General features: G+C 39.1%; 1 protein-coding gene across 3 annotated transcripts in view; it reads right to left on the bottom strand.

Annotated features, from left to right (window-relative positions):
- Nucleotides 1-27,055, bottom strand: part of Htr1f (5-hydroxytryptamine receptor 1F) — a 116,182-nt gene that overhangs the window by 8,807 nt on the left and 80,320 nt on the right. For 2 of the 3 annotated variants that reach the window (XM_040750599.1, XM_040750598.1), the window contains one exon: nt 19,045-19,084. The gene's annotated coding sequence lies outside the window, so the exon portion shown is untranslated. Of the gene's footprint in view, nt 1-18,691; nt 19,085-27,055 lie in introns of those variants that run through there. The other variant, XR_005878888.1, reaches the window with a different exon arrangement.

Below are 27,055 nucleotides of genomic sequence, written 5' to 3'. Positions count from 1 at the left end.
GTGGGGAGCTGAGAGCGGAGGGTAACAACTCTGCTCTGCCAAGGGAAGGTTTCATGATCAAGTAGGTTTCATCCTAGGGATGCAGGGATAGTTCAACATTAGAAAATCCAACAATGTAATCCACATATAAACAAGCTGAGAAATAAAAATCACATGACCATCTCACTAGATGCAGAAAAGCCTTTGACAAAATCCAACACCCATTCATGATAAAGGTCTTGGAGAGATCTGGGATAACAGGAACATTCTTAAACATAATAAAAGCTATATACAGCAAACCAACAGCCAACATCAAACTGAATGGACAGAAACTCAACGCAATTTCTCTAAAATCAGGAACAAGACAAGGCTGTCCACTCTCTCCATATCTCTTCAATATTGTACTTGAAGTTCTAGCTAGAGCAATAAAACAACAAAAGGAGATCAAGGGGATACAAATAGGAAAAGAAGAAGTCAATCTTTCACTATCTGCAGATGATATGATAGTTTATTTAAGTGACCCGAAAAACTCTGCAAGGGAACTCCTAGAGCTGTAAATACCTTCAGCTAAGTGGCAGGATACAAGGTTAACTCAAAAAAAATCAGTAGCCCTATTATATACAGATGATGAAGTGGCTGAGAAAGAAATCAGAGAAACATCACCCTTTACAATAGCCATAAACAGCATCAAATATCTGGGGATAACGTTAACCAAAGAAGTGAAAGACCTGTATAGCAAGAACTTTGAGTCTCTAAAGAAAGAAATCAAAGAGGATACCAGAAAATGGAAAGATCTCCCGTGCTCTTGGATTGGTAGGATCAACATATTAAAAATGGCAATCTTGCCAAAAGCAATCTACAAATTCATCGTAATCCCCATCAAACTACCAGCACAATTCTTCACAGACCTTGAAAGAACAATAATCAACTTTATATGGAAAAACAAAAGACCCAGGATAGCCAAAACAACCCTATACAATAAAGGAACTTCGGGAGGTATCACCATCCCTGACTTCAAGCTCTATTACAGAGCTATAGTCATGAAAACAGCTTGGTATTGGCACAAAAATAGGCAGTTAGAACATTGGAACTGAATTGAAAACCCTGATTTTAACCCACACACCTATGAACACTTGATTTTTGACAAAGAAGCTAAAACTATACAATGGAAAAAAGAAAGCATCTTCAACAAATAGTGCTGACATAACTGGATATTGGCATGTAGAAGAATGCAGATAGATCAATTTCTATAGCCTTCCACAAAGCTTAAATCCAAATGGATCAACGACCTCAACATAAATCCAACCACTGAACTTAGAAGAGAAAGTGGGAGATACTCCTCAATGAATTGGTACAGGAGACTGCTTCCTGAACATAACACCAGTAGCTCAGACACTAAGATCAACAATTAACAAATGGGACCTCCTGAAACTGAGAAGCTCTGTAAGGCAAAGGACACAGTCAACAATACAAAAAGACAGTCCACAGAATGGGAAAAGACATTCACTATCCCCACATCTGACAGAGGGCTAATCTCCAAAATATACAAAGAACTCAAGAAGCAAGTCTCCAAAACACCAAAGGATGCAATTAAAAAATGGGGTACAGAGCTAAATAGAGAATTCTCAACAGAGGAGTCTAAAATGGCTGAGAGACACATGAGATAGTACTTAGCCATCAGGGAAATGCAAATCAAAACAACTCTGAGATACCATATTACTAAAATAAAAAACACCAAGGACAATTTATGCTGGAGAGGATGTGGAGAGAGGGGGACACTCCTCCACTACTGGTGGGAGTGGCAACTTGTACAGCCACTTTGAAAATCAATATGGAGATTCCTCAGGAAAACGGGAATCAATCTACCATAAGACCCAGCAATTCCACTCTTAAGCATATACACCAAAGATGCACATTCATACAACAAGGACGCCTGTTCCTCTATGTTCATAGCAGCATTATTTGTAATAGCCAGTACATGGAAGCAACCTAGATGCCCCTCAACTGAAAAATGGATAGAGAAAATGTGGTACATTTACACAATGAAGTACTACTCACCAGAAAACAAAACAAAACAATGAAATCTTGAAATTCTCAGGCAAATGGATGGCACTAGAAGAAACCATCCTGAGTGAGGTAACCTAGTCACAAAAAAGACAAACATGGTATGTACTCACTCATATATGGATTTTAGACATGGATCAGGATAGCCAGTCTGCAATTCCACTGACAGAGAGACTGAGAAACAGGAAAGAACCTAGGAGAGATATGCATGCATGGCACCCCAGAGAAGAGGAACGAGGTAAGATCTCCTGAACAGATTGGGAACATGGTGGGGGCTGGGGGGTGTGGGAGCTGGGAAGAAGAGAGGGGTAGAAGAGGAGGAGAGAGTAGGTCATGGCGGAACAGGAAGGTTGAGTGGTGGGTAGAATAGGGGGAGAACAGGACGAGAAATACCATAATAGAGGAAGTCATAGGTTAGAAGAGAGATCTGGCACCATTGAGACCTCTAGCGATTACAAGGATGACACCAACTGGCAAGCTAAGCAATAGTGGAGAGGTTACCTTAAATGCCCATTCCTGATAATCAACTTGGCATCTACCTTATATGCAATCCTAGAACCTTCATCTGGTGACTGATGGAAGCCGAGGCAAACACCCACTGAACTGAACCCATGGAACCCAGTGACACACAGAGAGGAGCGATGAGCAAATGGGCAAAGAATGGGCTGATGAAACCAAAGAGACAGTTGATCTGAACAAGAGGGAGCTCTTGGACCCCAGACTGACTGCTGCGAGGCCAGCATGGGACTGATCCAGACCCCCTGAGTGTGAGAGTCAGTGAGGAGGCCTGAGCAACCTATGGGTTCCTGGGCAGTAGATCAGTATTTATCCCTGGCATACAAATGGTCTTTGTGTGTCCATAACACAAAAAGGGATGCTCTCTCAGCCTGGACTCTTAGGGGAGTGCCTGGACTCTGCCCTGAGCGAAATGACAGACTCTGGATATCCCCTATGTGGAAGGAAGAGGGGATGGGGTGGGAGACTGGGGGGATTGTAGGGAGCTGCCGGAAGAGGGGAGGGAGAGGGAACTGGGATTGACATGTGAAGCAAGCTATTTAAAATTAAAGTAATAAAAAATAAAAAATTAAAAAAACTGAACTTTCTCTCTCTCCCTTCCTTCCTCTCTCCCTTCCTCTCCGTCTCTGTCTCTGTCTCTGTCTCTCTCTCTCTCACTCGTGTGTGTGTGTGTGTGTGTGTGTGTGTGTGTGTGTGTGCGCGCACAATATCTGAAAGTGTGCTCAGAGACCAGAGGAGACATCCTGTTGTGTCATACTCCTTTGAGACAGGGTCTCTCACTGATCCCAGAACTTGATTTTTTGTTGTTGTTGTTTGCTTACTTGCTTGCTTTTTTAGTTTGGTTAGTGACGAGCAAACTCCAACTATCTTGTTGTTTCTGCTCCTGCAGAGTTGGAGTTATAGGTCTGTGCAGCCATATTTGACTTTTTACCTGAGTGCTGTGATTTGAACTTAGGTCTTCATGCTTATTCAGCAAGGGCTCTTGCCCACTGAGCCATCTCTCCAGCCCTCCGAACAGTTTCTTAATTAGTTAATTTCTTTGCAATGCTATTTATTTAATGTTATAAGAATAGATTTAAAAGTACTGACGTTATAAGGAAAATGACTTTCTGTTGGGGAAGTCCTGTTATTTGCCTGTTATTTGTCAATAAAGTACTGTTGAGCCTATAGGAATCTAGATAGGTGGGGCTAGGAGTCCAGGAGGATTCTGGGAAGGAGAAGCACAGGAGAGTCAAGATGTAATGCCATGGGAGTAGGAAGCCTGGAACTATTCTCCGGTAAGAGAAATACTTAGATTAACAATTATGGGGTAATTACTTAAGTCAGAGCTAGCCAGTAAGAAACAAGCAAGGCCAACAGCTTCAACTTTCCACTTTAGTTTGCTTGTTACACAGTTTTGGCATAAGAAATTACCTGAAAATTCTATTTTGAGTAGAATATAAATGAGACAAACTGTCTGGAAACAGCCACACGGGCTCTCACAATAAAAACAAATGCCATAGGAAAGAGAACCAGCTTAAAATCAGGAGCATTATTGGATCAACTGATTTCTTTTCATGTCACCTCGTAGCATTTAGAATACCTTTAACAAAGACTCATGCTTAGCGCTGGAAAGTTCCCTCAAGTTTTTGTAATGTTTTATAATTTTATGACATATAAATATGAGTTATAAATATGCTGAGTAAATTATATTGTAATTTACAAGAACCCTGTCTAAGTATTAAATTTAGAAAACTAATTAATCTTCCACGGTTATATTCACAGACAGCAAGAACACAGGAAAACAAATGGAGCCAATCCCAGCTGGGTTTGAATTTTCTTTATTATGACTTCCCTATTCACTTGTAAAGAGAAGGCCAACAGGTCATTTAATCACAGCCCTTCACTGGGTTCTTCACCCTCGTTCTTGTTCAGGCTCCCCTGCACACCCTAGTAGAGCTGGAGACCCCTCCTGGTTCCAGAACGACTATGCCACAGATGTCACTTCTGCTCCACAGCACAGGCTTCTTTCTATATCTCAGATGTCTTTACTGGAGAAAATGACTATGCGAAGACCTCCAGTGGCATCAGCCAAAGCCTCACAGCTTCTTATATGTCCTGAGAGCTCGTTGATCTGGCAGTCACATGATGAATTTAAAACCTCTTCTGATTACACACAGTATTTTTAAACTAATGGTGATTTACATTCGAGAGTTTTTGCTTGGTCGTGTTTTCTAAGTTTATTGTTTTCAGCCTAAAGTGTCAGATCCTAGGGGAATAATTTAATTTGTTTTCTAATGTGAATAATTACTGAGGGAAGAGTCAGGTCATATACAAATAGTTTCCATAAAAGAATTATAAATAGGCAAGATTGTAAATTCAATTCTATCAAGACCTTATGAAAACCTACATGTTGGATATTAGATTAATAATACAATATCTTTTCCAAGTTGTTTCTGCAGGTGCTATATTATTTTACATTTACCAAACCATTTATTCCTTAAAACTACTCCATGAGATAAGAGCAGTCACTATGTTTCTTCATAGGTAAGAAAACAGGGGCACAAAAACATTACAAACACACCTAAAATGAAAACAAAACAACCAAATTATGGCACAAACACATGTTCTTAGCCACCATGTACTGTGAGAGACATTAACTTCTTCACACCTTCATGCCAGTCATGGGTTCTATAAAATACCTTTTCTCTGAAATAATGATTTTATTATGTATCAGATGCCAGTTCAAATATCCCATAGGACAAATAACTTAAGATATGGTTGTTGGCCAGGTCTATGTGAGTGAATTGAAATTGCAGCAATTATTCATATTACTTTCTAATTTCTTTTACTGCCATTACAGCTCTTAGTATTTAATTATCTCTTATTTCTATGTTCCTACTTATTTCTTTAAGAACAATTTCTTGAGTGACTTTTACATGGCTATTAGTCTAACAGTTGTTAAAAAGTTCCTAATTAAGCTCTTTTATATGAATGTATATATCCACATATTTAGGGCATTTATAAAATAGCAGGTTTTCATATGTTTTTTTCAAACATTCTCAACATTAGTTATTCCTCCCCCAGTCCCCTCTTCTGTCATACACTTCCATTCCTCTCTCTTCTTAAACCTCCCTCCCCATCATTCCCTTTTTCCCTTCACATATCCTCTGTTCTACTATTCCCCCTCGCAACCAATGATCCCGTTCTATTTTCTTGAATTCTACAGATATTCCAAATTACATATACATATCTAAAGTTTTAACGTTAAGATACAACACATGAGAACATGCAGTGCTTGTCTTTCTGGGTTTGGGTCATTTCACTCAGTATGTTTTCCAGTTCTATCATTTACCTTCAGAGTTCATGATTTCATTTTTCTTTGAGCTGAAGAAAATTCTGTTGCATATAGATGCCACACTACAAACCACACACACACACACACACACACACACACACACACACACACACACACACACACACACACACACACATACCTGCTTGCTCCTTTTCCAGCCTTCTCATTTACCTGGTCCCCTGAGTCAATGTCTACTCCTGGTCCCCGCTGAGTTGACAGGATGGTCTTTGATGGATAATTTGTTGGTAAGTCAGCACCAATGTGAAGTCCAGTACCTGCAATGGACATGACTGGAAGGCTTAAGAGGAGGTGGACCTGGCTGAGGCCTGGTCAGTGGTGGACCACAGCTTATTAGTGTATTTGGGAACCACACCAATTTCCTGGCTAGCCTTTGGGAAGGACTTCCTTTGAGGATTTGGAGTAAGTTACTCAGCATGCACTTCTTTGACTTTAGGTGGCATTGAGCATAAGTTTTAACTCCCCTTGTTTCTACATTTTATCCTAAAGCTTGATATTAACTCTAACATCTTAATTAAACCTGTTTAATCTGGTGATATTCTGAGTGATTCATTCCTAGCCAGTCCCACATGCAAGCATGATGCTTTAAAGTGCTTATTTGAAATGAATTCTTCATCCTTTTTTCTTTGTGCTTTATTATTAGAGGAAAGATGGTAATGTTTGAGGAGGATTTATGTAATCAACTGTGGCAATGGCTTTTGTTCCATACGGAAAACGTTTCTCTGTCTATCAAGAGGCAAATGAGTCATGGTTAGTCACTTAAAAATGACTTTCCCCATAATAAATATGCCTGGGTATAGGACTGTGCTTTCAGAACACTGCCATGCTTGGCTGGTTACTGACACCAATTTGTTGATTCATCGGACAGATTTAGCCAAATTTTAAAAGCATTAACAAACTTTTTATTGTATTTTATTCATTTGTGTTTATTGAATTTCATTTATTCATTCATTGTATTTCATTCATTCATCTGTTGATTTGTATATATGTTTATGTATGTGGGAGTGGATTGCCATGGTGTCTATATGGAGATAGGGAGACAACTTGTGGGAGTAGGTTCTTTATTTAGACGGTGTGGGTTTCAGGTTGTGAACTCAGGTCATCCTGCTTCATGGAGGTGCTTTTACCCCTGAGCCATTTTACCACCTCCTAAGATTTTAAAATAGGTTTTCTGTGTATAGCTTTGGATCCTGTCCTGGAACTCACTCTGTAGACCAAGCTTGGCTTTGAACTCAAAGAGATCTGCCTGCTTCTGCCTCCGGAGTGCTGGGATTAAAGATGGGCACCATCACAGCCTGGCTATCAATTGTGATCTTAAGATGCTTTTACATAGATGCTCCTTACATTGCTCATATTGTCCTGATTATTATTTTCAAGGGATAGCTGCTTAATCGTCTGATGCACTTGGTTGGGGAGGGGTGAATTAAATTGCAGCTATGTTAGGGACTTGTAATTATCTCTTGATTTTTCAAGACTTTGGGAATTTTCACACATAGCAGGATATCCTTCCTGGTCTCCAGGGTTCCCCTCTCAACCTCTTCAAGCAATCATTTCCCGGGGAAGACTAGGTTAGGCTTATGGCTTGAGCTTGCTTTCTGAGTCCATCTTACATTAGTTTACTAATGAGGTTTAGAACCCCAAGAGGGGTCCCCAGTTTCCATGGTAATAGCTACAGTATATTGTTTTTCTCCGAATTTTTTTAGAGGTGATCCATCATACTCCTCCTCTCTAATTGATGAGAGCACACACATTTGTGGCACCGACTGTTTTTGTGAGACCCGGAGTTCTAGAGAGTAGTTTGGCAATGCTACCAAGGTTCCAGGTACTTGTCGTTTAGCATCAGGATTAGCCTGGTAATATTTGGGAACTGCCTACCCCAGTGTCAGTCATGCTGCACCAGAAGCACAGATTTCAAACAGTCCACTCGGTTCCTGCACACATTCATTTAAACTTAATAAAACTCAGGTCCAAGTAACAAGAAAAGGGGTCTTTGGAAACAACCTGTCGGGTGGTGCACTAGGTTGGCAATAGAAACCACACAGAGGCTTTATAGAAATTATCCACATGCCGTTTTCATAATGTCTTCATAACAAATATTATTATATCCTTTTGCAGCAGAGGAAAGAGAGGCTCAGTGAGGTCTTATGATTCATTTGTTGTTCCAAATTCAGTTAACTGGATCCCAGCACAACTAGGATTCATTACCGGTTCTGTGGGCTCCTGACCCAGCCCAAATCTTTATTCATAAAAAGCCATTTAAAATCGTTTCTTTACCTCTCTACACCAGGAATGATTCTTTTCTTTATTTCCCAACGGGATGCCTACTAGTTTTTGATATTCGAATGACTGCTTTTCTGTCATGCATCTAGGATGTTTTCCAAACTGCCAATTGGTAACCACCCACCCGGGTAGAGGAGGCCCAGGAAGGGCGGATGGCAGCTGCTCTCAATTTACTGCCTGACACTGGGACTCCCTGGGGACCTTTAAAAACATTGGTGCCTGCTTCCCACCCCCAGAAATTCTGATGTAATTCATCTGGAGCATGGCAAGGACACTGAGATTTTTTTGCTCTACCTTAAGTGTTTTTCATGTGTATCCACACTGGGAACACACAAAACAGACACAAAAATATTTCCATAGAGAAGTAACGCAGAAGTGTCGAAACTGATTGTTTATGTGGCAAATGTACCTCTATGAAAATAGCTGCTGAGTCAAAGAATTATTTCAGATGGAACCTGAGCAAGTTAGAACTTGCTCACTTCTGTTTAAAGGATGTTTGTAATCAACCAGGGTACTGGGCTGTAAAATATGCACTTATTTCATTAGCTGGGTTACTGAGTCATTCCTATTTAATATGTAAAACTCATAATCCTTGTAGAAGCTGTGGTGGTCTCACATCACATTCCTCTATAGATTTAATTATCCCACCTGAAAACCATATTATCAAAACAGCATGAAATATCCTCAAATCTATATCTCAAATCCTTTTACTATTATTATTTTTTTTTACTTTTTATATTTGCTTTTCTTGTTGCTAACATTGATGAAGTCTCATTAAGTGAACCTTGGTAGCTTCCTGGTGCCACTACACAAATCTTTAATTTTGGAAATTAACTTTCTGAAATATACAAAGTAGAAGGAAAAGACTTTACTAGATTTGGTCTAGAGACAATATATTATAATCCTATCTTAAAAGCAAATATAAAAGTGCCAGAAGAGAAAATAACAGTGGACTATAGGTATGAACAGTGTTCAAGTTGTCAGGCTTCAGTACTAAAGAGATGCAGGAATCCAAGATGCCCTTAGATTTGGCAGAGCTGCCAAAATTTAACGATCTATCATATATAGTACTGAAGTAGACAGTCTTGTTGAACCCTTCCAATACTAGAGTGTAGGCTCTATTGCTATCCTACCTTACCCATATAGATACAAGAATTAGCAGATTTCAGGCATTAAACATTAAACCTAACAAGAATGCAGAGCTTCCAGTAGTAACCATGATGTGCTGTTGCCTTCTTTGTAATGATAATGTTTTCATTATCATTACGCACACACACACACACAAATTGGAATTATTAGAATATGAAACTGAGATTATTGAGAAAGTTCAGAGCTAGAAAGATTTGGGTATGAACATAAAGGAGGAAATAAAAAGCATGAAGTTTTTTAAAAATATGTATTTATGTATGAATGTTCGATCTGCATGTATGCCTTTATTCCAGAAAAGGGCATCGGATCCCACTAGAGATGGTCATGAGCCACTGTGTGGTTTCTGGGAATTGAACTAAAGACCTCTGGAAGAGCAGCCAGAACTCTTAATGGTGGAGCCACCTCTGCAGCCTGAAAGCAAGAAGTGTTAACACTATGTACTATGTGCATACCAGCCTCTGTTTGTGAGCAGATAGTGCACAAGCTGATTACGGAGGGAGAAGGCAGAACACAAGGAGAGTATGCCACTGAAACGCAGGGAAGAACAGTGTTAACCTTGATGTGGAGCCAACTACAGCAGAGGTGCGATAGAATACAGTATTGGTGAAGAGACTGTGGGTTTGGCTACTAGGAAGTCATTAACAGTCTTCACAGGAATGACTTTAGTATTATCGTAGGGCTGAGATAAAGTCTGTGTGAGTTTGCTGAATAAAGAAAAGTGTTCAGAGGCAGAACTGTTTTTGAAATGCTTCCTATGGGCCATGCACTAGATTTTAAAATGAGAATGATTCTACTTGGGGACTCAGTGTTCTCAATGGCACACAGAAATAAAGGGAATAAGAGTATCTCAATTACAGTAAAATTTTTACATTGTTGCAGCAAATGACAGGACAATTAGACAAAAATAAAGGAAGCTGACAAAGACGTTTCTTTAAGGATATCAATAGAAAGGATAAAATTTTAACAAGTTCAATCAAGAAAATAAAAGATGAGATCAAATTAGCAGAATCAGAAATGAAGAATGGGTCACCATACTATCATACCCATACCAACAGGATGATAGGAGAGTGTTAGATGTGTCTCTGTATACATCATACCCATTCCAAGAGGATGACAGTAGAGTGTTCATGAGTCTCCATACACATCATATCCATATCAACAGGATGGCAGGAGAGTGTTAGACGGATCTCCATTCATACCCATACCAACAGGGTGAGTATTAGATGGGTCTCCATTCACATCATACTTCAGCCAACAGGATGACAGGGGAGTGTTAAATGGGTCTCCATGTATATCATATCTATACCAACAGGATGATGATAGGAGAATGTTAGGAAGAGTGAATGCTAACAAATTCAGTGACTTAAATAAAAAGTTGACAATATTTTTGAACAACATAAACTACCATAGTTTTCTTAAACAAGAAACTGCAACCACCCCAAAAAACCCAGAATATATGTCATGAAGAGTCTTAGAACAAAGAAAGAAATTGAATTAGTTATTAATACATTTTTATAAGGAAAACTGTAGCTACATATGACTTCGATGGTAAATTCTATCAAATCTTTTAAAAGAGAAATGTTTATAAGTTTAAAAGTAAACCTCATATAAATGCTTTGAGCAGAAGAGAAGGAAATATTTTAAACTAATTCAATTAATTAATTTGACATTACCCTGTATGTAAACCAGAAAAGACAACAAAGAAAAGAAATTCCTATTAACAAAATGTTAAAATCTTTACCAAAATGTTACAGCCCAAATCCTACAATATTTATAAAGAATAACACATAATGATCAATTGGAATTTATGTGTATGTGTGTACATATCTACGTGAGTGTGTATGTATGCACATGTAGGTATATGTGTGTGTGTTTGTAAGTGTGGGGTATATGTTCATGGAAAGCAGCAGAAGGTATCATTCTTTTCCTCCGTCCTTTGAGGCAGGGTCTCTCCCTGAACCTGGAGCTTCCACTATTTTTTTAACCTATGTTGGCAGCAATCTCCAGTGCTGCAATTAGTGGTGTATGTGGGACCATGCTAGCTTGTTACATGGGTGCTCATATTCAAACTCTGGTACATATGATTCCACAGTTAATACTCCTAACTTATGAGCCACATCTTCAGTCCTCAAGGTGACAAAAACATCACGAAATTACTCTAGGTAATCTAGCATTAACAGAGTAAAGGAGAAAAACCACGTTACCATTTAAATAGAGTCAGAAACAACATTCACATATGACAACAATACTCTTCTCAGAAGAACTGTACTAGAAGATGTCTTCCATTTGACAAGAGGTATCCATAAATCAGGCATGATGGCACAAGCCATTCTACAGAGAGAGAGAGAGTTCCTGGACAGCCAAAGCTGCATAGAGAAACCATGTCTGGAAAAACCAAAACCAAAACAACAACAACAAAAAGGGACATCTATAAAGAAATCTGTACCAAACATCAGAGATACCTGGGAAAGTCTCAATGCTATTTTCTAAGACTGGGAACAATAAGAGATACTTGTCCCTACTGCATGCCATAGATGTTGGGGAATCACACAACTGATAGACACAGAGAAAGTAATCCATGCTCACTGATGACATATGTATTTACTTAAGAACTCTATAAAAATCAGAAAATTGACTTAGAATTGGGGAATTTTACCATGCTTTAGGACCAAAGGTTAAAAAGATAAAGTTTAGTGTCTTATAATAGCATCAAACAATTGATAAAACATCATTTAAAAAGTCTTACCTAAGGAAACTAACAACATAGAGTACTTGGAAATTAATTTGACAAAGCATATGTAGACCATCTGCTTTGAAAATTATAGAACATGCTAGAAAGGAATTTAAAGAAGACATAAAATATGGAGAGATGTGTTTTTGAAGACTGAGTGAATAATTAAAACGTCAGTTATTCCAGAATTTATCTCTAGTGTCGATGTAGTCCCAGGCAAATTATAAGGAAGACTCAGAAATTGGAAAGTTGGCTCTAGAACTTATATGAAGAGATGAAGCTATTTTTAAAAGAACACAGTTTCTGATGTATAGGTTGGCTCCTAGACTTTCCCTAGAGTTACCGTAATGAAAGCAGTGGCATTGGTGAGACAATAAGCACAGGAACTATGTTTTATAACTTTATAAGAGACTTATAAATGGTTAGTGAGTGCAGAAATAGAGCCATACTTGTTTCCAGTTTGTGCTTGAAGATGTTAAGGTAATTCACAAGCTACTGGAATCTTTGAAATGCCTGATTATTGGTGTGAAATGACGGACAGTTGACCCTTACAGATACACAGGCAAATGTATCATAAGAATGCTAGGAATTCCAACATAAAATGATAAAATGCCGTTTTTCCCCCTGGGTTAGGACCTGCTGCTGCTATTTTGCTAAATGCTCACGCGATCAAATTGACTTCTGCTTGTTTATCTTTATACTGTTCTCAATCTCTGTCAGAGGAGCTTCTTTTGCAGTATATAGCAATCAATGAAAAGATGTGTAACTGATCAAAGTGCTGAGAGCAAGAGTCTAAGTGCTCAGCCCCAAACGAAATCTATATTGATGCTGTTTCCCTCCTCCCAAGGTTCAGGGAATATGGTGGGAGAGGAAGTGGAAAGAATCTAAGAGGCAGAGGATGGTAGTAAGGAATGCTATAAAATACCATCCTCTGAATATGGCATTGTTATCATATACATGAAGTTATAATAGCTGTAGCTGTCTACACAAGACCTGTACAAGATCAAGCCAGCCAAAATTCCAGAATAGAAGAGATGCTATTGTCAGCGAATAGTTTCTGGGAGAGAAAGAATCATTCTTTTTTATTTTTGCCAGTTTTTTTGCCAATTGTTTTGCTTTTTTGGTTTTGTGAGACAGGGTTTCTCTGTATTGCTTTGGAGCCTGTCCTGGAACTCACTCTGTAGACTAGGCTGGCTTCAAACTAAGAGATCTGCCTATCTCTGCCTCCTGAGTGCTGGGACTGAAGGTATGCGCCAGCAGTGCATGGCTAGAATCGTTCTTTTTTTTTGAGAATTTGACTGTTGGTAGGCTTCTGACACTCCAGTGGATGGCCCTACACCTGAGCACATATGGACAATAATTACTGACTTTACTGAATTATTTAAAAAAAGACATGAAATTGGGAGAGAGGCATGCTGGGAGATATAGGAAAAGCTGGAGTGGGGAAAGGGGTTAAATATTATATTTCATTGTATACATGTATGAAATGATCAAAAATAAATAAAGGCTTAAAAAAATCTATGACCTTCAAACATAGTATCACAGGTCACAATACTGTGTGGTCTTCAGATGTGGGTATCAAGGCAGTAATTTTGAAGTCACAGTGGGAAAGTAGTCTGTATGTAGCCATAAGAAATAAGGAGAATGTTGTCTGCTGTTCCTGGCTATATGAGTCACAAAAGAGCAATGACTATAGCTATTATTAGGACTTTGTAACCTGTCTTGAGACTGTTTTCTCTCCTCAATGTCAGTTCTTTTCCTGAGACTCTATCCTGGCCTTGAAGGAACCTGGCAGTCCTTTCCAAAGCAGACCTTTCTGAAGTCATTTTCTGAAGTCTGGGTAAGGGAAGCATGGAATTATATCCCCAAATGACCTTTTTTTTCTCAAGTTGTAAACTTGTTGAAGCTGCTATTAGAAACTGATTGAGCTGTCAGAGGTAGAGGCACTTAAGTGATGAATCATTCCCTAAGTAATTAGAATGGAATTATTTGTAGGGCAGTGTTAATAATGACCCTATAAAGGATATTTAGTCTTCATGGGGTATGATCAACTCCTTCTCTCTCTGTGTGTGCCATCAATTTTTTTCTCTGAAGGACAAATATAACTCACACATTCTATCAAGTGAAGAATTGGGTTTGAAAATTTTCTTTAAAAATGGTCATTTCCCAAACCTAAGCTGTGTGGAGATAAACACCCATGGAATTTAAAGAGATGAACAGTTTGGTTTGAAGCAGAATAGTTTATATAACTAATCTGAAAATAAATATACATTCTCTTTTACAAATCTTAGTAAATTTGCTCAGTGTTAAATTTTAGAGTATAAAAGCACTGAAAGGGTTGCTATTACAGTTTATTTAGTAATTATTCAAGCAAAGTACTAAAATATGACTATTGAAAAGCCTATATAACATTAAAAATTTAAATCTTCTTGGAATAGAACCCAAATAATAATATGAAAAGAATATATATATATATATATATATATATATGAATGAAACAGCTGCCAGGAGAATGGAAATACAACCTTTTAAAATTCACATCTTATTTGGGTATTTCAATATATGCACAAATAGATGTAATGAATGAGCAATTTGGACAAAGACACAAATCCTAGGTTATAATACGGCATCATGGAGCATCTTTACTCTAGAGACCTTGTCCCTTACTCAGGAAGGGTCAAAATACTTTTTGGCCTTTAATTTTATTTGAATTACAGCAAGCATTATAATCACTAACCATACAACTCTGAAAATCAGAATCAGGATTGCTGAAATGAATGAACCAGTTAAATAGTCACACTAAAGCTTAATCTTGAAATTTGGAGCCTTTAAAATGGAATGGAAGTTCAAAGCTGGAGGGATGATGGTGGTGGTTAAGAGAACTTATTACACCAAGCAGACTTCTGCCAAGCAGGCACAGGCCAGGCAAGCCAAAATAGACCGATGACATTTCAGCTTGTCCCTAACCCTATTGCTGCTGGGCTTTGCCCTCAATCCCAGCAGACTTCTGCCACTGAGGTGCAGATCACGCCAGCCACAACCAGCCTCCCAAGTTCACCAGTGGACAAACAGCCTTTCCCTAGAACTCCAGCAGACTCCATAGACCCAGACGCAGTTCATGTCACCTGGAAGAACAGACGTCATAGGCTTACGCACAGTCCATAGCATTTGACAAAGAAGCCAAAACTATACAATGGAGAAAAGAAAGTATCTTCAACAAATGATGCCAGCACAACTAGATATCAGCACATAGAAGATTGCAAATAGATCCATATCTATTACCATGCATACAATTCAAGTCCAAGCGGATCAAAGAATTCAACATAAATTCTCTTCTATCAAGTTCGGTGATAGTGGGGAATAGTCTTAAATGCATTGGCACAGGAGGAAACTTCCTGAACCTAACACTAGTAGCACAGGCACTAAGATCGACAATTACTAAATGGGACTTGAAACTGAAAAGCTTCTGTAAGGCAAAGGACACTGTCGATAGGACAAAATGGCAACCCACAGAATGGAAAAAGATCTTTACCACACTCTAAAATATATGAAGAACTCAAGAAACTAGACTTCAAAAAAAAAAACAAAAACCAAACCAATAATTCAATTAAAATGAGGCACAGACATAAACAGAATTCTCAACAGAAGAATCTCAAATGTCATAGAAACACTTAAAGAAATGTTCATTATCCTTAACTATCAGGAAAATACAAATCAAAATAACTCTGAGAATCTACCTTACACCTGTCAGAATGGCTAACATCAAAAACACTGATGACAGCTTGTGCTGGAGAGGATATGGAGAAAGGGGACACTACTCTATTGCTGGTGGGAGTGCAAACTTGTACAGCCACTTTGGAAATCAATATGGAAGTTTCTCAGAAGATTGGGCATCAATCTATCTCAAGACCCAGTGATACCACTCCTGACCATATACCCAAAGCATGCTCAATAGTATCACAAGGACACTTGCTTAACTATGTTTGCAGCAGCCTTATTCATAAAGGTCAGAACCTGGAAACAACCTAGCTATCTCTCAACCAAAGAATGGAAAAAGAAAATGTGGTACATTTATGCAAAGGAATATTACTCAGCTGATAGGAAAGAAAGACATAATGACATTTACAGGAAAATGGAGCTAGAAAAAAAATCATCTCTAGTGAGGCAACCTAGACCCCAAAAGACAAACATGGTATGTACGTATTCATAAGTGGTTATTAGTTGTAAAGAATAACCGTGCTACAATCTACAGACCCAGGGAGGCTGGGTAACAAGGAGGGGCTAAGCAGGGACACATGGCTCTCCCTGGAAAGGGGAAATAGAGATTTCCTATTGGACTGGGAGCAGGTGGGGATGGGAACTTAAGAGACTGGGTTGGAGGAGGTAGGGAGAAGGAAAGAATGCTGAGAGAGATGACTGGAAAGGGGGATGCTTTACGGGCTCGGGTAGAAGTCTGATGCCTGGGCATCTACAAGAATGGTCCCAGCTAAGACTCCAGGCAGCAGTAGATGTATAGCCCGAACTAGCCATCCCTTTGATTGAATTGGTTACTACCCTGGTTCTTATCAGAGAGCCTTCAGCCACTGACTGATGGAGGCTGATTCAGAGACCCGTGGCCAAACATTGGGCCAACCTCGGAGAATCCTGATGAGGAGAGTGGGGAGGGATTTTAGAAGCTAGTAAGGTCAGGGACATCACAGGAAAACTCACAGAAATGGCTTGCCTGGCTCATGGGAGCTGACAAAGTCTGAACCAACAACCAGGGAGCCTGCATGTAAGTGACAGTTGTGTAGCCTGGCCTATTTTTGGGACCCCTGGTAATGGGAACAGGGGCTGTCCCTGGGACTCGCTTTTGGGAACCATTCCTCATGCTGAATGGTCTTGCCCAGACTGAATACAGCAGGTGGTGCTTGTTTTTATTGCAGCTTGATAGGTCATGCTTTGCTGATGCCCATGGTAGGCCTGCCACTCCCTGAGTGAATATGAAGGAAGGGTTGGTTGGGGGCAGATACAGAGGGGAGGAGAGGGGAAGGGGTGGGAGGAGGGTAAGGAGGGGAGAAGTGGAGGGATGATAGGCTGCTGTTGGGATATGAAATACATGCATGCATGCATACATACATACATAAAATAAAAAGAAAAATATCAACAACATGGGGCGAAAGAGCACTCACACTGCAGATAACAATTACCTGCAACTCCAGTGCCAGGGTATACAGTGTTCTTTTGTGGCTTCTGTAGGCACTAGTCATGTGGTGGTACACAGACATACATGCAGGCAAAACACCAATGTGCATAACACAAAAATAAATAAATATTAAAAAGTGTAAAGTAATGGGAGGTCACCTAGACTTATTCTTGCTCATTCCTCTAGGATGACTGAATACATTTTAATGCTTCATTTTTTAATGTACATTGTCCCTAATTTTAAAAGTTTCACTTATTTTATTATGTGTTGAAGTATTTTGTCTGCATGCATGCAGATGTATCACATGCGCTCCTGGTGTCCATGGAGGTTAAAGAGGGTGTTAGGTCCCTTGGAATGAGAGTCATAAATGGTTGTGAGCTATTGTGTGAGGGCTCTGAGTTTAACTTGAGTCCCCTGCAAGAGCAAAATAACTTAATAACAGAGTTCTCTCTTCAGCTCTATAAAAAGTGTGATTTTTCAGTGAAATAAAGATCTACAAGTAGTAATATCAGATAGAAATCTTCATTTTTGACAAAACCTTATATAGTGGTTTGAATAAAAATGGTCCCCATAGGTCCATAGAAAGTGGCATTGGAGATGTGGTCTTGTTGGAGGAAGTATGTGACTATTGGGGTGGGCTTTGAGGTCTCTTCCTGTTGCCTCCCTATCCAGATGTAGAATTTCCACCTTCTCTAGCACCATATCTGCCTACACTCTACCACGTGGATAATGGACTAAACCTATAAACTGTAAGCCAACCCTAATTAAATGTTTTCATTTATAAGAGTTGCCATAGTCATAGTGTCTTCACAACAACAGAAACAGTAAGACACCTTACATCAGCACGGTTTAGTAAAATTTTGAAATAGCAGATTTTGGCCTTTGAGATAGCTCAGTAGGTGAAGACACTCGCTGTACAAGCTTGATGGCCAGAGTCCAACTCCTGGAAGTCAGAGAGATGAAAGGAGAGATCCAACTCCATGATGCTGTCCTGAGTGCCACATTGCATGCTGTGGTACGTGCACCCACACAGATAGCATGCACACACAGTAAATAAGTAAACAAATGTAATTTAGTAAAAATACCACACTTGATCCTATCATCTCAAACTCTACACTAAGCCAGATTTAATTTGTTATGAATCAGTTTTATTATGTATTGATTTATTTGAGACAGACTAGCATTTTATTAATCAGGTGCAACAGTAATTATGCTTACAGACAAACAATAATTATGTGAATACAAATCTGTGTAAGATTTTTCTAATAGTTACTTGATGGCAAGCAGTTTAATTCTCATGTACATTAGCTTAACTGATTTTTATCAGGGAACTGGAGAGATGGCTCAGCAGTTAAGAACACTAGCTGCTCTCCCAGAGGACCCAGGTCCAAATCCTAATTCTGACACCAGATAATGCTGAAATATTAAACTACACCAAAGGGGATATCCTAAGATATTTATTGAAAGAGAAATCACTTACTTAAACACCAAGAAATCTAAGAACCAAAGGTTATGGCTGCTCTTCAGGTCAAAATAGAAACCCAAAAAGAAAGAGTCCCCTCCCCCTAGCTCTATTTACCACCATCCATTCTACATACCCGTGAACACACCCACATGGGAGTGGTCAGTGCTTATGGATACGTGATATCACTCCCTACACCTAGCTTGTAGTATGATGATGAATCATCATTGACAAATGGATTTGGAACCTCTTTGGTGACATACCTTTGGACTTGTCTGTGAGGACATTTCCAGAGAGAGTTAATTAAAGAAAGGTAGACTCACCCTTGGTGTGAACAGCACCATCTCAAAGGCTCCGCCTGGACTGAATAAAAAGGAACAAAGGAGAAAGTAAATTGCTTACCAACATTCGTGTCTTTGGCTTTCTGATCGATGATGTAACTAGCTGGTTCATGCTCCTGCTGCCATGCCTCCCTGCTGAAGTTGTCTCTGTTCCCTCAAAGCATGTGTCAAATACACCCTTACTTCACTAAGTTGCTTTTATCAGCAAAGAGAAAATAATTAATATGTAGATGTTATCAGTGAATGTCACACAAACATAGACATCTTTAAGTAGGAGGCAGCAATTATAGTCTTTCTTGGCTTCAAACTTAATTAAAGCTTGCTCCCCCACCCCTCCACTTGAGGTGAGTATGGATTCTGGGATACACAAAAAAATGCACATTCATACAACAAGGACATATGTTCAACTATGTTCATAGCAGCGTTGTTTGTAATAGCCAGCATCTGGAAGCAACTGAGATGCCCCTCAACCAAAGAATGGATGGAGAAAATGTGGTTCATTTACACAATGGGATATTACCAAGCAGGGAAAACAATGAAATCTTGAAATTTGCAGGCAAGGAAGAAAGCATCCTAAGTGAGGTAACCAAGTCATGGTATGTACTCATTCATACATGGATATTAGACATAGAACAAAGGATTACCAGCCTACAATCCACAACCCCCGAGAAGCTAGGAAACAAGGAGGACCTTAAGAGAGACATACATGGTACGTCAGAGAAGGGGAAAGGGACAAATCTCCTGAGCTAATTAGGAGCATTGGAGGAGGGGAAAGGGAGTTAGGAGAAAAAGAAGGGGAGAAGAGAAGGGGAGAGGAGGACATGAGAGAGCAGGAAGATTGAGTTAGGGGAAGAATAGAGGAGGGCAAGAAAAGAAACACCTTAATAGAGGGAGCCATTATAGGTTTAAAGAGACATCTGGCACTAGGGTAATGTTCACAGACCCATAAAGATGAACCCAACTAAGAATCTAGACTTGTGGTGAGGCTGCCTTTGATGCCTTTCCCCTATAATGAGACTGATGACTACCTTATATGCCATCCTAGATCCTTCATTCAGTAGCTGATCAAAGCAGAAGCAGGCACCCACAGCTAAGCACTTAGCCATACTACCAGAATCCAGTTGTAGAGATGGGGGAGTGATGAACAAAGGGATCAAGACTGCTGGAGAAACCCACAGAAACAGTTGACCTGACCTAATGAGACCAGAGGGACCTGAGTCATAAAGCTGGGGAACCAGCATTGAACCAAACCAAGTCCTCTGAATGTGGGTGTCAGTTAGCAGGCCTGGGAAATCTATGGAACCTCTAACAGGGGAACCAGTGTTTATCCCTAGAGCGCAAATAGACTTTGGGAGCCCATTCCCTATGGAGTGAAACTATTTCAGCCCAGATACATGGGAGAGGGCCTAGACCCTTCCCCAACAATGTGACAGACTTTAGTGATCCCCCATGGAAGGCCTCACTATCCTTGGGGAGTGGGTAGGCAGTGGGTTGGGGGTGTCAGTGGGAGGTAAGGGAGGATGGGAGGGGGAGGAAATAGGGGGATTGATATGTAAAATAAGATTGTTTCTAAAATTAAAAAAAACAATTAAAAATAAAGAAAATTACATTTGTTTACTTATTTTGCACATGCATGGGCACAAGAGCCATTGTTGTAGAGGTCCTAGATAACTTGTAGAAGCTTGTTCTCTTTTCCCGCCATGTCAGTTCTCGAGGTGAATGTCAGATTGCCAGGCTTGTGGCAAGTTCCCCTATCTGATGGGCTAGCTCATCATCCCCCCAAATGTAAGCTAAACGTTTTAAAAATTATTTTATATATATACTCATACACATGAGTGAGTATATACATTTTCCTTCCTCTGAAAGTATGTCTGTGCACTATGTGCATGACTGATGTACTTGCAGGCCAGAAGGGTGTTATGGAATATTAGTTGAAGATATGTTACATTCATTTATCCTGTGGAACATTTGTTTAATGATGCAAAGATGCATTTGCATTCTTTTCTTTCTTTATTTTTAAATTTAAATTTAAATTAGAAACAAGGTTGTTTCACATGTCAATTCCAGGTCCCTCTCCCATTCCCTCCCCTCCTCCCACGCCCTCCCACCAATCCCTCCAATATCCCCTCGTTTCCCCAGGGAGGGTGAGGCCCTCCATGGGGGTGTCCATAGTCTGTCATTTCATCCAGGGCAGGGCCTAGACCCTCCCCCAAGAGTCCAGGGAGAGAGTGCATCTCTCATTGTTGGATGGGAGTCCAAAGTCCATTTGTATACCCAGGATGAATACTGATCTACTACCCAAGGCTCAATAGATTACCCAGGCCTCCTCACTGACACCCACATTCAGGGGATTTAAAGGGGTTAAGACTGGGCTGGTTTAACCCCCAGAAACAGGTGACCTGACAAGGGTTAACTCTTGAATTCCAGACTGATGGCTGGGAATCCAGCATGGGACTGATCAAGCATTTGCATTCTTTTATGCTGCATTTGTTTAACTCTGTGAAACTGTGTTACTTTGCCTGTCTAAAACATCTGACTAGTATATTAAAGAGCCGAACAGCCAATAGCTATGCAGGAGAGAGAAATATTTGGGGCAGGCAGGCAGACAGAATAAATAGAAGGAGAAGAATGTGAAAGAGGAGTAAACAAAGGAGGAGAGGAGGATGACAGGGGCCAGCCATCCAGTCACGCAAGCAGCCACAGAGTAAGAAGGAAAGGAAAGCTTACAGAATAGAGAAAGATAAAAGCACAGAAGCAAAAGGTAGACAGGATAATTTAAGAAAAGCCAGCTAGAAACAAGCCAACCTAAGACTGGGGATTTATAAAATAAGTCTCCATATATTTATTTGGGAGCTGGCTACAGGGCACCCCAAGAACAAAGGGTAAAGTAAAAAAAAAAAACAAAAACACAACACAAGGGAGTATCAAATCCCCAGGGTCTGGAATTACAAACAATTTTGAGCCACATTGTAGGTACTAGAAACAGAAGCTGAGTCCTATGGGACAAGCAGCAAGTGCTTTTAGCCACTCTCCAGCCCCCACAGTTAAGCTTTTAAATTCTACACTCTAACGTTTCTTTTATAATGTTTACGTCTTCCACAATAACTGTGTGAAAAGGGATATAGCTAACACAAAATTTCTCTTTCTAAACATTATGATTTTATACAACAGCATGCCTAGAAATTTGTGTAATTCACTGAATGAAAGAAAATCATTAATGGCCAGGTGTGTAGCACACACCTTTAATCCCAGAATTCTGGAGGCAGAGGAAAGAGGAGCTCTGTGAGGTCAAGACCAGCCTGGTCTACATAGTGAATTCTAGGACAGTCAGGAATACGTAGATAGACCCTGATCCAAAAATTAAAAAAAAAAAAAGAAAAAAGGAAAAGAAAAAAATTGTCAATTTTATTTTGAGCTTGCAATTATAACAGGGTTATCACAGAAGGGCTTGTTTTTATTTGTTAATGAAATCTATCATTATTCAAATGAAAGATTTATTAAAATTTGCATATCATTATGTCATCTCAGGTTATCTACTCAAACTGTTTGCTCTATTAGTTTAAAAACAATGTGAGAGTAAAATATCTTCATTTAGCATAGTCCTTCCTCTAACAGAATTTCAAATTAATCTCCTCCATGAAGGATGTGGAGACATTATGATGTGCTTGCATCACTGTAAATGCAGAGTTGACTGCGTGCACAGGCTGGCGGTGTGTTCAGTGGTAGAGAGGCTAGCTTGTCCAGGCTCTGGCTTCATGTTCAGCACCATTAAATAAGGAAAAATAAAAGATCTATAGCTACCACATGGCAATAAATGCTCCATCAGGTTGAAAGTAGCACATGAATGCTTTCGTATACCTGCTGAACGTTGCTGTTGCCAAGCATCGATTAGTTGCTTAGCCTTTGAGTGAGCTGCTGATTGGGAGTTGTTGCTCCCTTCAGCCTCTTAGTGTCACAAGACAATGTTGTTTGTAGAGGAGCCAAGATCACAATCCTAAATTTTGAGTTGGATTCCTACTGAATGAGTGTGGTGTTGTTACCGTAGTAAAGTAAAATAACAGCAACAACAAATCCAAAACAGTTATCCTAAGTATGTTGGGACCATCTGTGCTATGTGATATCATAACTGACAGTTTAGAAACACTGACTTAAAAAAAAACTCTTAAAATGTACTTAGAGAAATCCTTGAAAACAAAGACAAAATGTGCTCCTAGGCACAAATATCCACAATAATTTTCAATATAGCTGTTTTATTCAATAAAACAATCAATTCATAGTAGTATCTAAGTATAGGATTAGTTTTTAAGCCTCCTACCATGTGAATATGTGTGTGCATGCATGTGTGCACCTGTGAACTGTATCTTATCTTTTCATTCACGTAGAGCAGATCTGTGGTAATTTGAATAAGAACGGGGCAGGGTGGTGGTGGCATAGGCTCATATCTCTGAATGCTTAGATCAGGGAGTGGCACTGTTTGAAAAGGATTAGGAGTTGTGACCTTGGTGGAGAAAGTATGTCATACAGGGTGGGCTTTGAGCTTTCAAAAGCCCATGCCAGACCCAGTGTCGTCTCTCTGCATGTAGATAAGGATGTAGCTCTCAACTATGGCTTCCATAATGGACTAAGCTTCTGAAACTATAGACAAGCCCCCTAATTAAATAATTTTTTTCTTTTTCTTTTCTTTTCTTTTTTTTTTTTTTTGAGACAGGGTTTCTCTGTATTGTCTTGGAGGTTGTCCTAGAACTCATTCTGTAGACCAGGCTGGCCTCAAACTCAAAGAGATCCACCTGTGCACCACCAACACCCAGCCAATAATTTCTTTTATAATTATGATTTCTTGGTCCTGGTGTCTCTGCACAGCAATATAACAGTGACAAGGTACATTCAACTTCACTTCACAGTATGTATTCACACCCGAGCTTAGAAAAATGAGACAGACTTGTGTTTATTCCTATCAGACAATAATCAACTACCTTGAATTATTTCTGTATTATATTTGCTGAGTGACAAGGCTACAGCTCTTTATTTGATTGTACTTCTTTGTTATTTAAATTTTTTTTTCTTGGAACTTAAATTAAGAATAAAGAAAGCCAATGGGCAGGAAAGCTTAAATATTGTCATTTCATTAAATAACATGTTTATAATGACAGTCAGTGACATTTTAAAATTCTAAGCAGAACATTAGAACAGAGTATTTATTATGTAAGGCTAATGGTAATTCCCTGATTGCACTGAGGCTAATTATAAGTTCCATATTCCATATACAGTTGGCTGTTATTACAATGTCAATATTTGCATAATTTATATGAAATTATATATATACATATATATATATTTGGGGCAATACTGGTATACATACCAGTATTAGTAAATTAAGATGCTACATGACTTGTTACAAATACTTTCTGAGTCATATTTTATATTTTTGAAGTACTTTTTCTGGTTATTAAGGACACTTACTGCAAAAATATGGAAGCCACAGGTCAGTAGAAGAGATATAACTACATAACCAATAACATCTTTTATTGCATGACATATTTTGCACGACATATTTGAGTTGGGCACTAGACTATGTGCTGAGGTAAATGAAACTCAGTTCTGTTCTTTACCTTCATGATAACTTCACACACACATTTATGCACTTCATATGCCCTGAGACTTCCTATGGCTCTTCTTTGTTTTACACAGTGCTTTGTAAGGCTTTATGTTTCAGGAAACTTTGCTGTAGCATTGGTGGGAACCGTTACAGATTCTAACTCCAATTTGTGATTAGGATCTTACAAATATTTTTAATAGAAAGAAGATAATTAAGAATTAATTTATTTTAAAATAAATTGTATTTTATGGTCACATCACCTAAAAGATGATTTTTTTTCCATTTGTTTTTGTTTTAACAAAAAGAAGTTCCAATGTTGGAATTCCACCAATCAGCAATGATGGAAATTTAGGTTTCTGAAAGGATGCAAGTCAATTATTAAGCGTATTTTATATTATTGACATATCATTGCTGTTGTTTGGGTTAGTGTCTCACTATGTAGCCATGGCTGACCTATTAGTTGTTTTTGTTTGGTTACAATTTTTAGCATGGACGGCTTGACAAGTTTCAGCATTGTTCTCCAGCAACTTTTCATTTTTAACGATTCTCACGATGTGTTATGGGATTTTCCTTTTGCCTTTTCCTTTGGAAACTTTGTGTGGGCTCTGAAGGATGAAAATGTATAAACAAAGCAATTCTTTGGAAAAACAATCCCCACCCCCGTGGAACTATATAGAGTGATGACTGCATATACCCATTGTGCCTACCCTGACTACACTGAGAACGGAGAGGCTGAAGACTTACTAACTTGGCACATCTGATCCCAAGTATGAAAAGTGTACAATCCCAATCCAGAGCCTGAGGCCCTTGAGGGCCAGAGGTCAGTTAGTAAGTGTGAAGAAATCTGAATGGTACTGTGTGATGGAAAAGGGTAAGACACCAGGACCTTCCCTTTTGAGAGTGTATGAGGGGAACTGGCACATAAAGTCAGACTAAGACACAATTAGGGAACAGCTCAGCGCAAAGGCTGCATCATGTCCCTTGAGGAATGAAAATTGCTCTTAAATTGCAGTGGAGTGTTTGGTCCCCAGAAGAAGTCCTTTTCCAAAGGTCAGGTATTTGGATTAGGGCCTCCATTTCCCCAGGGGCTTAAGGAAAGTTCCTGCTTGCTAAAAGGAGCCATTCTCCTTATCTCTAGCAGGAGGAAGTTATGGCCCTTCCATAGATGTAAGAGCTACAGAATCTTAGAAAACACGTGGCATTTAGATACTTGCAGAACTTAATGTTTTCATTGCAGGAAAAATGCTATGATAACGTTGATGGCCACTTTCATCCATGAATCATTGAGTCTGCTTTTAATCTTGCCTGTGGCCAAACTATTATAAAATAGTAGAGTATAAAAGATGTCTTTTTTTTTAATTTTGGGATCTGAATCGCGCTGGAGCTGGACTCAGGAACATTTTCATATTAAAAGCTGTAAAACAGTAAGCTTAGTTGTGGTGCATTACATCTGCAATTGCATTTTAAGAGCGTTCTGCATGTGTAAAACTCATCCAAATATTAGCCAATTATTCAGAGAAAGTAATAGTAGCCACTGCTAATGCAAAAAGTAATATGGGAAGTATAATGAAGCTGTACTAGCTGACATTCGCACAAGAGTGGGCACATACTCCCTTTTCTCTACAGTGTCACCATTTTTTAAAGACAGAAACTCGTAATATGTAGTAGTTTGAATGAGAATCTCCTCCACAGGCTCAAATAGTTGAACACTTGGCTCCCAGTAGGTGCTACTGTCTGGGTAGGTTTAAGAGACACAGCTTTACTGGAGTGAGGATGTCACTGGGAGGGGATTTTGGGATTAAAAGCACCAATTTGAGTTTGCTCTGTCTGCCTCATACGTGTAGTCGAGGATGTGAGCCCTCAGCTTTCTGTCCCTGTTGGCATGCCTGCAGCTTGCTACTATGTATGCTTCCTTACATGATGGACTCTTTTCTTTCTAGAACCAAATAAAAAGTTTGTTCTATAATTTCTCTTGCTCATATGTTTTAACACAGCAACGGAAAAGTAATTGGTACATAACGTAATAGACCAAGTGTTAATATATGTTGTACTGTGAATTTTAATTATTTCCTTCATTTCTCCACGAATAGACTTCTATTTATAAATCTTTTTTGAAAATGTGAAAGGTAACTGTCTTTTTCAGTGATAACTAAAATTCAGTTGACTATATTGCATATGTGATTACACCAGAGACCAAAGTATTGAGCACTGGAGGATCCCAAGAAAGGCAACAAGATATTAAATTAAAACACAAAGTATAATCAGAAAGGGAGAGAAGAAGCAGGTAGGCACAATATTTCAGTATGGATAAATTTAGAGTCACGGTTACTATGACTTTTCTGTTCTGTTAGCACAGAAAAGAATAATAAAATTGATGAAGTAAAGGGAAATATATGT

The sequence above is a fragment of the Mesocricetus auratus genome, unplaced genomic scaffold (assembly GCF_017639785.1).
Source record: "Mesocricetus auratus isolate SY011 unplaced genomic scaffold, BCM_Maur_2.0 Super-Scaffold_100008, whole genome shotgun sequence".
NCBI classification, from domain to species: Eukaryota; Metazoa; Chordata; class Mammalia; order Rodentia; family Cricetidae; genus Mesocricetus; species Mesocricetus auratus.
The sequence above is the reverse complement of the archived record's forward strand: the minus strand, read 5'-3'. Positions and strand labels throughout refer to the sequence as shown.